The sequence below is a fragment of the Oncorhynchus mykiss genome, chromosome 11 (genome assembly GCF_057628025.1).
Source record: "Oncorhynchus mykiss isolate SJ-2025 chromosome 11, ASM5762802v1, whole genome shotgun sequence".
In the NCBI taxonomy this organism is placed as follows: Eukaryota; Metazoa; Chordata; class Actinopteri; order Salmoniformes; family Salmonidae; genus Oncorhynchus; species Oncorhynchus mykiss.
This window is the reverse complement of record NC_143032.1, coordinates 66168284-66184149: the sequence shown is the minus strand read 5'-3', so window position 1 is coordinate 66184149 and position 15866 is coordinate 66168284. Positions and strand designations below refer to the sequence as shown.

Below are 15866 nucleotides of genomic sequence, written 5' to 3'. Positions count from 1 at the left end.
GCTCGTCAGCTCCTCGCTAACGAAGGGGCCTGCTTCCCAACGAGGGCGCCGTATGTTTTGTATGTAGGCTCATTTCGACACGGCGTTACACAGAGCCCCCCAGCACAGCACAGAGCAGCGCTCCCCAGCCTGCTCAGCTCGGCTCACAGACAGACCACCCTACACATCTGCATCCAGAGGAAAACACAATCTCTTTCTCGCATCTAATTAACCCAGCTCCCAACTCTCAGTCAAATCTGCTTACTAAGGGGAGAAACACGTGGTGAGATTAACATAGGATTTAATACACTGCAAGTAGAAAGGGGCATAAAAGGATATATGAGAGAGAGGGAGAAAGCGCGCTCGCGAGAGAGATAGCTTAATGATAGTAGCTAAGATCCTCAGCGATGCTTAATAGGAAGCACTGGGTGAATCTGAGGCGATCAGTCACCATTTGTCAGTCTGATCCCTAAGAACCTCCAACTCCTCAGCGGGAGACAGGTACTTTTCTAGAAAGTGTCTTCAATATCATGGATACCTCTCGTCTCACTTGTCAGTGATATAAATACACCTTTTCTCAACCCTAACCCAACCACCATGTCAACCCTAACCCAACCACCATTTCAACTAGACGTCGACCGATTAATCGGAATGGCCGATTAATTAGGGCTGATTTCAAGTTTTCATAACAATCGGTATTTTTGGACACCCAATTTTGCCGATTTTTTTTTTTTACACCTTTATTTAATCTTTATTTAACTAGGCAAGTCAGTTAAGAACACATTCTTATTTTCAATGACGGCCTAGGAACAATGGGTTAACTTCCTCGTTCAGGGGCAGAACGACAGATTTTCACCTTGTCAGCTGGGGGGATTCAATCTTGCAACCTTACAGTTAACTAGTCCAACGCTCTAACCACCTGCCTCTCGTTGGACTCCACGAGGAGACTGCCTTTTACGCGAATGCAGTAAGCCAAGATAAGTTGCTAGCTAGCATTAAACTTATCTTATAAAAAACAATCAATCAATCATAATCAATAGTTAACTACACATGGTTGATGATATTACTAGTTTATCTAGCGTGTCCTGCGTTTCATATTATTGATGCGGTGCGTATCGTTGCTCCGATGTGTACCTAACCATGAACATCAATGCCTTTCTTAAAATCAATACACAGAAGTATATATTTTCAAACCTGCATATTTAGCTAAAAGAAATCCAGGTTAGCAGGCAATATTAACCAGGTGAAAATGTGTCACTTCTCTTGCGTTCATTGCACGCAGAGTCAGTGTATATGCAACAGTTTGGGCCGCCTAATTTGCCAGAATTTTACATAATTATGACAAAACATTGAAGGTTGTGCAATGTAACAGGAATATTTAGACTAATGGAAGCCACCCCTTAGATAAAATACGGAACGGTTCTGTATTTCACTGAAAGAATAAACGTCTTGTTTTCGAGATGATAGTTTCCGGATTCTACCATATTAATGACCTAAGGCTCGTATTTCTGTGTGTTATTATGTTATAACTAAGTCTATGATTTGATAGAGCAGTCTGACTGAGCGATGGTAGGCAGCAGCAGGCTCGTAAGCATTCATTCAAACAGCACTTTCGTGCGTTTTTCCAGCAGCTCTTCGTTGTGCATCAAGCATTGAGATGTTTATGACTTCAAGCCTATCAACTCCCAAGATTAGGCTGGTGTAACCGATGTGAAATGGCTAGCTAGTTAGCGGGGTGCGCGCTAATAGCGTTTCAAACGTCACTCGCTCTGAGACTTGGAGTAGTTGTTCCCCTTGCTCTGCATGGGTAACACTGCTTCGAGGGTGGCTGTTGTCGTTGTGTTCCTGGTTCGAGCCCAGGGAGGAGCGAGGAAAGGGACGGAAGCTATACTGTTACACTGGCAATACTAAAGTGCCTATAAGAACATCCAATAGTCAAAGGTTAATGAAATACAAATCGTATAGAGAGAAATAGTCCTATAATAACTACAACTTAAAACTTCTTACCTGGGAATATTGAAGACTCATGTTAAAAGGAACCACCAGCTTTCATATGTTCTCATGTTCTGAGCAAGGAACTTAAACGTTAGCTTTCTTACATGGCACATATTGCACTTTTACTTTCTTCTCCATCACTTTGTTTGTGCATTATTTAAACCAAATTGAACATGTTTCATTATTTATTTGAGGCTAAATTGATTTTATTGTATTATATTAAGTTAAAATAAGTGTTAATTCAGTATTGTTGTAATTGTCATTATTACAAAAAATAAAAAAAATAAAACAATCAGCCTATTAATCGGTATCGGCTTTTTTTGGTCCTCCAATAATTGGTATCGGTATCGACGTTGTAAAATCATAATCGGTCGACCTCTAATCTCAACCCTAACCCAACTACAATCTCAACCCTAACCCAACCACCATCTCAACCCTAACTCAACCACAATCTCAACCCTAACCCAACCACAATCTCAACTACAATCTCAACCCAATCACAATCTCAACTCAGTAGCCTCTATGAGTACCTGCAGGTATAGTCAGATATCATTTATTCAATGCAGAAGATACAAAATAACTATTTCATATGTAATTCATAGTAATAGACTACATTAGTTCCCCATATACCGATTTATGATGGACTGTATACCATCACTAAGTATTTAACATATTTAACCTTTTACATGCGTCCCTTCAAAGTAAAGGTGTAAGCCGTTTTCACCCTTCCCACAACAGCCTCTACCACCCGCCATGGGATGAAACATGAACACTCTAGCTAGTGTAACTCGCAGGATAAGAACCCGGATCTCCCACAGGAGCAACCAATGTCTTAGACCGTGAGACGAATAGGAAATGTCCTCTTGGGCCGGGGGCAGACACTAGTTCTGAAGTTGTCAGGCTGGGTTACCTCATCACGAGACCATGACCGACTCATGTCTGCTACACTAACCTGACATAGCACAGCGAGGTTCTGTACTGAACACATGAGCTGGGTGACATAGGGGGCTTGCAGGGCGCACAAAACGGTGGGGCAATTAGGTCCACACGACAACTCGAATGGCATGATTTAAGACTCCTGGTTTCCTCTCCTCTACTCTGCTGTGTTCTCTCTCTCCATCATTACGGCTGCAGTAGAGCCATATCTGGCTAATGGCACGCCTGGGGTTGGTGCTCAGACAGGGTGCCACGCAGCGCCGCACAGAACACATTTAACTACACTTCATAAAGGTAACAAAAGACACAGCCTGCTCACTGGAAAGAGCTGCTTTGGGGATGGGATGGGGCGGGCGGGTGGGTGGGAGGAGGAAGGGAGGAGGTAGTAGGAGGAGGGCTGAGTGAAACAGCTGCCAGAATTACAGGTTGACCCTTGTCGGTAGCTTGAAAAGAGGGGGATTCACTCAAGTGTCTCCACCCCTCCTTGAGAGGGCTCACAATAAGGAGAGGACGCTGGAGAGTGGGAAGATATATGCTCACTAGCACCAAAATCAAAGGTCTCTGGTTTTTCCCTATTTTCTCTCCTTTTAGATCATGGCCCTCACTAGCCTCCTTCGTCAGCAGCTAATTGGAGAAGGGCCGGGAGGATAAAGGGAGAGTTCTCTGAAATATTTATGATGGTGTTGGGAGACTGTTTGATGTGAAGTGGGGGTCCTTTATTCCATGGCTCAAGAGAGAACAACAACATCACCATCATGGGAGATCAGTGCTGGGGGGACTAGAACTCTGACCCACCCATCTCTCTACCCTCCCTCCGTCTCCCTCCTTTCCTCCCTTGGTCTCTCCAGCATTGGGTGGGGGTGTTGTGTAGCGACCCATGGTGAGTGGCCCTCGTCCGTCCACGGTGAGCTGTGAGCATGAAACACACATTACCCGCTGAGTGACTGGCTGACCTATGACTGCAGCAATACCTGGAGGTATTTTAAAGGCCTTGGATGGCCCTGCGCACAGTTGACATTTAGAACTTAGGGTAGAGGGGGGGAAAGAGGACGTGAGCGGCCCTCGGGACTCAGCGCAGCGCGAGCAGATGCCCCAACATTTAGGAAATAACATCTGATAGGAGGAGATGACGGAGAAGAAGCTGTGCCGTTGACACATTAGCTGAGTCTCAAATGGCACCCTTTTCCCTATATAGTGCATTACGTTTGACCAGGGTCCATAGGGCTCTGGTCAAAAGCCGTACACTATTTCGGGAATAGGGTGCCATTTGAGATGCAGCAATTGTGGAGGCAGCAGTCCATTGTGTGACAGTGTCAGAGCTGGCCAACGCCACGGGAAAGGTCACTGGTCACTTCCATTTGGGCAGAGGCATAAATCCCCCCTGTACAGAGCAGTTAACAACACACAGGCTCTGCAGGGACCCGCTGTCCACAGACTGCAGAAATAAAAAAACAGAAAAAATGCATTTTGTTTTGCCAACACCCTGTCCCTTTATAGCCAGTGGCCTTGTGCGACCCATTCATGTTATTTATAACATTTATGTTAAAAACAGAGACATCTCTGCAGTGCACATTAAAGTGCTGCTTGCCAACCCCATCTCTCTCTCTCTCTCTCTGCTGCTGGTTTCCTCTGTTCCTCTTCCGCAGGTCTCCCACTGCTTTTGGTGCAGAGAGCTTTATGGTCATTCTCTCGCCAGGATTAAGATGCTCTGAGTACCATGGGGACGCCTGTAAATTCTCCATCTCTCTCACACAGAGGACCTACATATAAGTAGTGTACAGAGGAGGGAGTGTTCTCCTCTCTAAGTATGAATACGATCACATGCTACAAGTCATTTGTTATAGGGTAATGACGTGTTCTGAGAATAATCCTCTAGAAAAAAGAAATCCTAGAATAATAATATGCAGTCACAGTCTGAATACGAGGGTAATTCATATACTATATAATGTGAAGGGAGCCTCCCTCTACCCAGCGAATTGGACAAAGGTGAGGTATTTAACAACCAATAAAATCCACCCAGCTTAATAGGCTTAAAACAAGTGCCCAGCCAACAAATTGGTACAATAGATATAATGTGATTTATGGATGCTGGTGAAGTGTCAGAGGATATGCAGGAAAGAAAGCACACATTCAGCACTGGAAGGGAATGGAAATCCATCCTTCACTGCAGTGAATAGACTGCTGCTATTCTGCCATTCTAAAGAGCAAAAGAAGAGATCACACTCTCTCTCACTGTACTAAAAAAAAAGACAAGAAAAACATAATGGAGAGCTGGATGGAGATGAGATGAGAAAGACAGTACTGCCTGAGGGCTGGCCTTGAATGAGCCATGCCATGGCTAGGCTGCAGAATGAATGTGAAGTGAAAGTGTTGTGTTTTTCACTCTTTCCACTCTACTATGTAACCCACCTACCCTAGTGCCATATTTCACAACCCCGTTCTCACAGTGGGCATGCAGGCATGTCAGGCATCAGAATAAGCCAATTTGGATAATATCAACATTCCAGACAGGTTCCAGTTGGGGATTTAGTGCAGTTTATTACCCCTTCAAACCAAAGCGCTTTTCACAGATTTAACCTAAAATGCGTCAACAAATGTTTCACTGACACGTTTAAATATATATATATTTTTACATTTCAGAGACCATTGCAATGTACTGTAGCAGGCGATTCCATTTCAAACAGCTTAACTGCTCAATCACCTCTTTTATGATAGTAGTTAATAGCATTACAACATTACAGGCCCTATTGTCAGGACGAAGATTTGAATAAGGTTATTTCCTTAACGTTTCCCCGGCTCCCCGATGTTTCATGTTTCACTACTGCTTTTAAATCTTTGCATTAAATCCAACATAAATCTCCATTTAATGTTTCTCCCTCCTCTACTCCCCTTGTTTGAGGAGGCATGAGGCATTAGTCTCATAATGCAAGGTATGTCATGTCTTCCCGAGCTAGCTGTGATCAGCCTGAACTCAGAACATCACAAATAGCTGGAGGATTTTTCACCCTCTTATCAGGTTTGCCAAGCAGGCCTCTTTCTTATCAGCTTTCCGCTGGAGATAAATGGGCTTTTGAAGATATGAATAAGGAGAGCATATTGCAAGCTAATTCCAGAGCTTCATCTGCAGTAGATTAAAGATTTGGTTGAAGGAAATGGAGAAAGATAGACATAAGGGCGGTGGTAGAGGAAGTGGTAGAGGCGGTGGGTACTGTGCAGCAGTAGAGGAGGAGTTTTTAGTAAAGTCATATTTTCTGTATTCACTAGCGTGGATACACATTTACTACAACGTAAAATGGAAACACTATAACCACACTGTGAACAGGCACTAAAATGAGACTCGGGGCTGTGATATTGTTGTTGCAAAGTGTGAGGTTATCTATCCACTTCTCATAGAAACCATCACACAAAAGACCTTTACACCTAGCCAAGAATAGGTGACCAAATCGCCCACTCAATGTGTAGACCAGTGACCCTGTTGAACTCTTGAGACCCACTATTTTCATACTTATTTTCCAATTAGGCTATAGCAGCAGTATTATCTCTGATGTTCAGAATATGGACAATTTTCAAAGTTTGCCAGGACATCAGTATATAGAAATAACATTGTTACATGTAGGCCTATGCACATAGAGGGTCAATCTAGATGTAGGCTATCTGAAATTATTTTTCCAAGAGCTCCGTTATTAGATTGTTATTAGTATAATAATGCTTTGCACACAATAGCCAATAGTATATCCATAAGACATTAAGCTATAGCTATCCTACACAACATTTTTGCAGGTACACTTTTAAACCTGAAATAGGATGACAGAGATTCCAAGAGAACATAAGGTACAGGTGTGTGTTGTCCCAAACATGTACTTAGACAGACACAACAACAGTGTAGCTTGTACATCTTAATGACATATTTTAAATACATGAACACGGAAATAATCCTAACAAGCCAAAAGCCCGCCCGAGAATAGAGGACCGGTAAACGCGCATAACAGCCTCTTTGCGTCTTTGGGTCATATCGAAAGACGTTTTGATATAACCTTGAACGTCCAGATTGCTTTGGGAACAAAAACTAATTAAACAGCTCCTCCTGTGGTACTTGGTGTCAGACATAGGGCAATCTTAAAATTGTGTCAAATGACGTGTGTTGAATTTATTATAGACTACGCTACTGGCTGTAACGTGGAGGCTTAGAAATAGACAAAAAATATATGACATAAATAAAGTTGACATAAATGCTAGCCTATTTCAGTCTAAATGTGCAAGTAATTACATATAAATTCACAATAGAACAGAATAGAACACATTGTGCACAGCCGATATTCAGAGAATAATACGCGAAAAATATACATAATTAAAAACGGACACATAGCCAATTCGTAATTCGAATGAATATAACCGCCTGTCATAATGTAAATATTAATATTTTATTTTAGTTACAAAGGGAAAACATTGAAATGAGACGAAAGAAAAGGATTGGCAAAAAGGCAATGATCAAATTTCATAACCTTACCGAAACAAATGAGTTGCGATTTCCTCCGTGAAATTCAATATCGGTTCACAAAACCCTTCAATCGAGCCTTATTCAAATAAATCCAGCAAAATAAGCAAAATCAATTCGTCCAAGAGCAGACTGCCGTGAAGAATACAGCGGGGCAGACAAGACAGAAGAAACAACCTGCTCAAACAATAAATATTTAGGCTACTGAGCGTTTTTTCCGTCTGCAGCGGCGAAAGCTGTCAACCCATAAGTAATATTTTCATTATTCAGTTATTTCTCCCTTTCTTCGAAGTTCAATCACACGCAGAAACTATTCGTGCTCCAAGAATAGTCCTAAAAACAGGTTCCTTGTTCCCAAAAAAGGAAAAACATTGGATCTTTGTGTCAAACCAGAATACCGTTTATATGAATCCAAGTCATATGGAAGCTCCGATGACAGATCCTTAACAATAGATTCCACGAATAAGACGGTTTCACGCTGGAAATAACATCAATTGCATATCCCAGGTTGTGAAAAAGCTTTCAAGTGAGTTAAGCTTTTCAATAGAATGTATCCACAATTTATTGACGCTTTTAGAATAGCCGAGAAGTCCCGAAAACGCAGCGCGCTCTGCGCCTCGGACACGACGCTCTCCAGGCACATACGAGAGAGACTGGGCTTCGTAATGTGTAACGTTGGCAGGCTGTGCTTCAAGCTGCTCTCGCTCCGCTGGGTGTGTTAAAAAAAATAGGACAGGACGAGACCAAAGCAATCAATGCACGAGGGCTAGATCTTTAATTTGATTCACTGCGGCGTCGTTCTCAATTGAACATGTCGACAGTCCCGTCTTCTTGTCACTTGAAAACGAATTGCCAAGTCGGGCTTTGCCAATAGCACAGGGTCTACGCGTAGGCCTATTATCATGCTCAATGTTTTACATCGCATTTTAATACAACCTCCCCCCTTTCAAGGACATTCCAAGCCAAAAGCACAATGCGTGATCACAGAAAAAACAAAATAGCCCTGCCACTGACCAATTCTGATATGTGCATATATCCAACAATTATGTAACATAAATACCCATCAATGTAACCAAATAATACTGTCTAATACTGTATATTTCAGTGAAAGACAGTATAATAACACTTAACACCACAATTATGGTGTTGTAATGGGCTGTTATTTTGTTACACACAAAAAAAAAATCTACATTCTGTTCCAGCACAGTGGGGAGAGCATTCTGGCCTCCTTTCTTGGGTTTTAGAAATACAGTATTTCTCCAACCCATCAACAAAAATCTGGGAGTTCATCCATTTTGACCTCCCAAGTCTGCAATGATTTTCTCCAGCTCCCACTTTAACAGTGGTCTGGGGAATACAGATTGGCATTCTGACAAAGAGCAGAGCTGTCCATCTGCCTCCTTTTTAAAGCTGAAGATGCTGTTAAAATGTTTTTCTTTTGGGGGTAGAATAAAATCTTTGAGGCTAAAGAGGAGGACATTTCCTATATTTTCTGTAGAAGTCGGCCCTCTTGTTCACCGTTAGGACCTGTTTAACACCGATCAAAAAAGCTTATGTTACCAAAGCACCAAGAAAAATAATCTGACAACCCCACTCAGTCTCAGTGAACCTGGCTAAAGACAAATTTAACATTAGTGTTTACTCTTTGCCATGTCATGTTATACCCCACAAATACCCCAGAAAGAATAAGGGCTGATGGGCTAAAATAATACACTATTATGCTTCCCCCAAACTGGCATGTATTTTGTGTATATTCGATGCAACATTGCATGCAAAGTCAAAAAGAGTGCTCAGCGGGTTTGTGTCTGGAATGTAACTCTTCTAAATATTTCCCAGCTGACTGTAATTACAGGTCGTCCCCAACCCAACAGACATTTGAACACACACACACACACACACACAGACTTTATGGCTGCTGGTCTCTGAGGATGTAATAATGGCAGAGGGACGGATTGAGCGCCATTATGGAAGTAACGCATAGTGAGAAAGGGGAAACATTTCATCACTTGATGGACTTTTGGTAACTTGGTCAATTCCTATTATTTTTATTTTGGGATGTATTGGGGCACTTTGAAAGACTGTAAAAGCTAAATGGAAACATGCATATGCCACTAGACTTGGGGAACTATCCTGGAGAAGTATATGTAACACAAAAGGAAGTATTATGATGAAACAAGCCACCACAAGCATTATGATGAAACAATCCACCACAAGCATTATGATGAAACAATCCACCACAAGCATTATGATGAAACAAGACACCACAAGCATTATGATGAAACAAGACACCACAAGCATTATGATGAAACAAGACACCACAAGCATTATGATGAAACAATCCACCACAATCATTATAATGAAACAAGCCACCACAAGCATTATGATGAAACAAGCCACCACAAGCATTATAATGAAACAAGCCACCACAAGCATTATAATGAAACAAGCCACCACAATCATTATAATGAAACAAGCCACCACAAGCATTATAATGAAACAAGCCACCACAAGCATTATAATGAAACAAGCCACCACAAGCATTATGATGAAACAAGGCACCACAAGCATTATAATGAATCAAGCCAGCACAAGCATTATGATGAAACAAGACACCACAAGCATTATAATGAATCAAGCCAGCACAAGCATTATGACGAAACAAGCCACCACAAGTATTATTTTAAAACAAGCCACCACAAGCATTACGATTTATCATCAGATCCAGTAGCTATGCAACCCTGCATTCTGTTAAAAACAAAACAGAAACACCACCTTCTACATTGTAATAACACTGTAATAAGACATTCAGAAATAATGATTCACCAGTTGTAAATGTTTACAAACAAATGCAATATGATTGTCTGCCGGTAGCTGCAGGCCTAACATATGACAACATTGGGCATATGAGGACAGGTTGAGTACTACAAGGCTGAGGGCCAGTGTACTGTAGGCCTATTTTCTGTCATTTAGCAGTAACCTGCCAGCTTTAGGCTGGAGGTCCACTGAGTTGTGGCCTGCTAATGCCACCAGACTTGAACAGAAGAACAGTTCATCTCAGGTAAGCCAGCAATGACTGAATGGATATGGAGCCCTGTCCACATATCTAACCCTGTGGAAATAGGCATACCATCTGGCATATCAAACTCCCCATGCTGGCCTTCATGTCATGGTCTCCCTGGCTCCCTCATGTTCCAAAGTAGGTGTGTATTTAGCAGCCAGTGGCATTGCAACCTGTTATGTAAAAGAGAACCCAAGACAGTGCAGAGACAGGTTGATTCCAGATCCCTGACAGCAAACATTGTGGTCAATGATGTATTCCAGCTAATTACATTCTAGATGGTGCCATTGGTGTCATGTTCCACAGAACAAATGTACACAACTTCCTGTTATTAACAGCTTGCACCACTCATAGCTTATCGGACATGTTACTAGTATTATGTTTCAGAAATTATTATGTGAGCAAAAAAATTTCATTTTTTAAAAATTAATGCATTTTGTGTACCCAATTTTCAAGTATTGGCAACATAAAAACAATTAGGCTAGTGCAATGTGTTTCTACAACAAAGTGCACAAGCAGAATATCCTGAGCAGTATTTTCACTAGGCAACGAACAACATCAATATTTATCCGCATCTAAACATGGCACAGAATCCGTGCCATCAATGATGATGGTGGAGAGGTACAACTTAAGCTGTCCAAAGCAAAACGGAATGGAGCCGATGCCGATGTTCATGTTTTATTCCTTTTTTTATTTCTGTGTGCATGAACATCCTGAAACACTGTAATTTCTACTCGCAAGTGCCTTCGGAAATCCGTGATTTATTCATGACTGCGCATGAGTAGCTTAGACCTCCAATGTGGGAACGAGCACCTTATTCAATGGGCCTCCATCTTTCAATAGAGACAATGTTTTTTAGGTCATCCATTTAGAGCACCTGCATACTTCAAAATACAAGTACTGCTTTCGTGAATGGAGGCCCGTGGATGTCAGACAATCTGAATGACTGTGGAGACTACACTTACTGTCAAGGCTATTATAGTAGCTGACAGAGGAAGCTCAAGAAATGAGATGTGCCGCTGACCAAGATATCAAGATATCAAGTTCTTTGTATAATAGTATGCCGAAATGAAGTCAGTAGACAGACATTAATGGATTTTTCATTTATCATGAAAATGGCTAGAAGGCAGTTGTTGAGTCTATTGCATCTATCAATGGGTCTTGTCAGGCTAAACTCATAAGGCTTTTTAACTTTCCCTATAGATCTCCTCATCACGGGCCTCATGTTAAAATATTTCTGGAGGGTCCTATTCAACATGAAAAGCCATCCTGATTCCTGATTGATGGAGCTGTTGTAGAACACAAAGCAGCCCTCCATCAGGCACATTAAAAATTAATTATTTCTGAGGGGATTCTTTCAGGCTGCAGCGCTGATGATAGACCAGGGCAGGGGGAGATGAGATGAGAGCTGGTAACTGCACTAGTTTGCCTCAGGAACCCCTCTAGCAACCAGTCCCAGTAGATCTATTCATCCATCAGGCTTCAATCCCAGAGGTGACTGTTTGAAGGCTTTGCTAGGCACCTTATCCCCAGGCTTAACAATCCAATATTGGTTGTTGCCGAAGATAATGACTCTCCATTGATGATAGAATACCCTGGGCTAGCCACTGCAATTTGCATTGCCCAACACTGCCGATCGATAGGGGTGGAAAATCAGTCGGTACCTGATAAGCATGCACGTTGGACTCACGTTGGTTTATAGGAGGAATGTCAACCTCTCATTTGCCCTCCTTCCCCTATCCACCTCCCTTCTCTCCTTCCCACCCCCACTCTCTTTCCTGCCTGCCTTTGCGCTAGGTAAAGATTGGCTGCTCCTGATAGAATCAGCAAGGACATTGCCGTCTTTATTCTCCCTCAAACACCATGCGCACGTCACCTTGACATTCTTTATCATCTACACGGCAGCAGCCTGAGAAAATGTACAGATCCTCTATCCGATACACATTGTCTATGGAGCCTGTGCTTTTCTGCTATAAGAGCTGTTTGGAAAATGGACACAAAGAAAAATACACTTTAAAGGCCTACATCTGTTCCTGTCTAAAAAACACAAAGGTTTTCACCCCTTGTGTGGTCTTATCACCAATATGTCTTCTCTGAAATAAAAACAAAGAAATTAAAATGTATGGGATGGGACATTAGCTGCTAATCCAGCAACTCTTTGCAGGGGACCCTGATAAGCTACAACACTGCTTGGCATTATGGGAAGAGGACAGCAATGCCTGAGAGTTGGACCAAATATCCCCATATTCACCAAAATATGGGGAATAATATTGATAACGACAAAAATGATAGGGGATATTTCCGGCTAAGCCACTGACTGCTTGGGATCTGAAAAATACACAGTACCAGTCAAAAGTTTAGACACACCTACTCATTCAAGGGGTTTTTATTTTTTATATTTTCTACATTGTAGAATAACAGTGAAGACATCAAAACTATGAAATAACACACATGAAATCATGTAGTAACCAGAAAAGTGGTAAACAAATTTTAGGTTCTTCAAAGTAGCCACCCTTTGCCTTGATGACAGCGTTGCACACTCTTGGCATTCTCTCAACCAGCTTCATGAGAAATGCTTTTCCAACAGTCTTGAAGGAGTTTTGGCTGCTTTTCCTTCACTCTGCTGTCCAACTCATCCCAAACCATCTCAATTGGGTTGAGGTCAGGTGATTGTGGAGGCCAGGTCATCTGATGCAGCACTCCATCACTCTCCTTGGTCGAATAGCCCTTGTTTTGGGTCATTGTCCTGTTGAAAAACAAATGATAGTCCCACTAAGCACAAATGAGATGGGATGGCGTATCGCTGCAGAATGCTGTGGTAGCCATGCTGGTTGAGTGTGCTTTGAATTCTAAATCAATCACAGACAGTGTCACCAGTAAAGCACCCCCCTACCATCACACCTCCTCCATGCTTCACGGTGGGAACAACACATGCACAGATCATCCATTCACCTACTCTGCGTCTCACAAAGACACGGCGGTTGGAACCAAAAATCTCAAATTTGGACTCATCAGACCAAAGGACAGATTTCCACCGGTCTAATGTCCATTGCGTGTGTTTCTTGGCCTAAGCAAGTCTCTTCTTCTTATTTGTGTCTTTTAGTAGTGGTTTCTTTGCAGCAATTCGATCATGATGGCCTGATTCACACACTCCTCAAAACAGTTGATGTTGAGATGAGTCGGCAACTCTGTGAAGCATTTATTTGGGCTGCAATCTGAGGTGCAGTTAACTATAATGAACTTATCCTCTGCAGCAAAGGTACCTTTGGCTCTTCCTGTCCTGTGGCGGTCCTCATGAGAGCCAGTTTCATCATAGCGCTAGATGGTTTTTGAGATGGCACTTGAAGAAACCTTCAGAGTTCTTGGAATTTTCCGGATTGACTGACCTTCATGTCTTAAAGTAATGATGGTCTGTCATTTCTCTTTGCTTATTTGATCTGTTCTTGCCATAATATGGAACTTGGTCTTTTATCAAACAGGGCATTATTTTACAATGTAGAAAATAGTACAAATAAAGAAAATCCCTAGAATGAGTCCAAACTTTTGACTGGTATTGTATATTCCACAAATGAACGTTTAACAAGACACACCTGTTAATTGAAATGCATTCCAGGTGACTACCACATGAAGCTGGTTGAGAGAATGCCAAGAGTGCGCAAAGCTGTCATCAAGGCAAAGGGTGGATACTTTGAAGAATCTCAAATATTTGTTTAACACTTTTTTTGGTTACTACATCATTCCATATGTGTTATTTCATAGTTATGTCTTCACTCTTATTCTACAATGTAGAAAATAGTAAAATAAAGAAAAACCTTTGAATGAGTAGGTGTGTCCAAACTTCTGACTGGTACTGTATATTTTTAACAAGTTGTCTCCCTTGTAATAAAAATGTTATTTCCTTTAATTAACAAGATACAAGTGAATTGTGCACTGGCTCGTAAAGTGTGAAAGAAGTTTTGAAATGAATTTTTCATTCACCTTGATAATTTAATACAGAGTGGCGCCAGTTTATTAACATTCTATGACCTTTTTTTTCTCTCAGAAAATAATAAGCATATAATCTTTGGCACTGGGGAGGAACAGGCATTACCGCCTCAACAGACACTGAAAGGTTGTCACTATTAAAAAAACTCTGTACTATGTACGCCTAAAGTAAACTCTGGGGAGCGATCCTTTAAATCTTTACTCTCATCCACAAATGAGTTGTATTTGCATAAAATGTTAATAATGAAGAAAAAATACCTTGGCTGTTCTGTGGCTTCACACTAAAGACACTGGGCACTTAGCACATGGCAGACAGACAGACAGCAATGGAAAAACAGTTGGAGAAAGCTGTTGCATAGATAGAGGAGGTCTATCTGAAACACAGGGGAAATGAAAGGGTTGAGAATGTGACAGAATAGTGGGAGGTGAGGGATGGATGTCTTCCAGGTGCTGGGAACTATGTCAATTTATGTAGCGGCCAGACAGCCGTCTAAATGGAAGTCTAAAAACTAACAGCCAAGTCTGATAGATACAGTAGATAACACTCTTTCAAGGATAAGTATGTTACTCTTCAAATCAAATTGTCTTACTGAATATTCGAGGACAACAGATGTCCACAGACATCTGCAACAAAGACACAAGGAGCAATAGAAAGAACATTACTACTGTGCAGGAATCTCAACAGTTAAAGGCCTGGGAGAGAAAAATGACAGCGTATTTGTTACGGTGAGCAACACAGAGTAGCTGGGTGGTAGAGGCTGGAGTGAGATTAAATATAAAGGAAAGGACTAATCCATTCAGAGACAAATGCAGGGTCCCAGACGCACATTTGTTTTGCGGCCGGAGGTTTAACAACTGGCATTATAACTCCATTTCTCATCATTACCGGCCAGTATCAGTGGCCCTAGGATAGGGTCAGCCTGGGAATAGAGGCTGGGGTAGAGGGCAGGAGAAAAGGAGAAGGCCACTGATAGAGACAGAGGGAGATAATGGATACAGGGTGTGTGTGTGTGTACACAAGCACGAGTGTGTGTGTGTGTGTGTGTGCATTGATATTTCTTCCCTGCACATTTGCACACATTTGAGTTCAATCTCAGTTTCAATTTGGATTTGAATGTCTGTGTTAGTGTGAATGTCATGCAAATGTTGGATTCGGTGTGTGTGGAGTGGGGAGAGGAAGAAAGGGACAGACTGTAGATGGAAGAGAATGCGGCTGTGTGCGCAGCGCACGTGTCACCTCGGTCGCCATATGTTGCAGCACTTCACGGTGGAGGGCTGAATATGGACACAAGTGCTCCCAGCAGCTTCCAGTAGTAAGCCAGGCAGGCAGCAGCCCGGTGTCAGATATGGAAATCCACCAGCACTCATGAATGATACAAGGCCGCTCTTTAGCCCCACACGTCAAAGGATTTACCAGGG

General features: G+C 42.0%; 1 protein-coding gene across 23 annotated transcripts in view; it reads right to left on the bottom strand.

Moving 5' to 3' along the window:
* fbrsl1 (fibrosin-like 1) overlaps positions 1-15866 on the bottom strand; it is a 447606-nt gene that overhangs the window by 81573 nt on the left and 350167 nt on the right. For 6 of the 23 annotated variants that reach the window (XM_036936107.2, XM_090190958.1, XM_036936104.2 and 3 more), the window contains exon 1: positions 7418-8266. The exons of 15 other annotated variants lie outside the window; for them this stretch is intronic. The gene's annotated coding sequence lies outside the window, so the exon portion shown is untranslated. Of the gene's footprint in view, positions 1-7417; positions 8267-15866 lie in introns of those variants that run through there. 2 more of the 23 variants (XM_090190960.1, XM_090190961.1) reach the window with 2 other exon arrangements.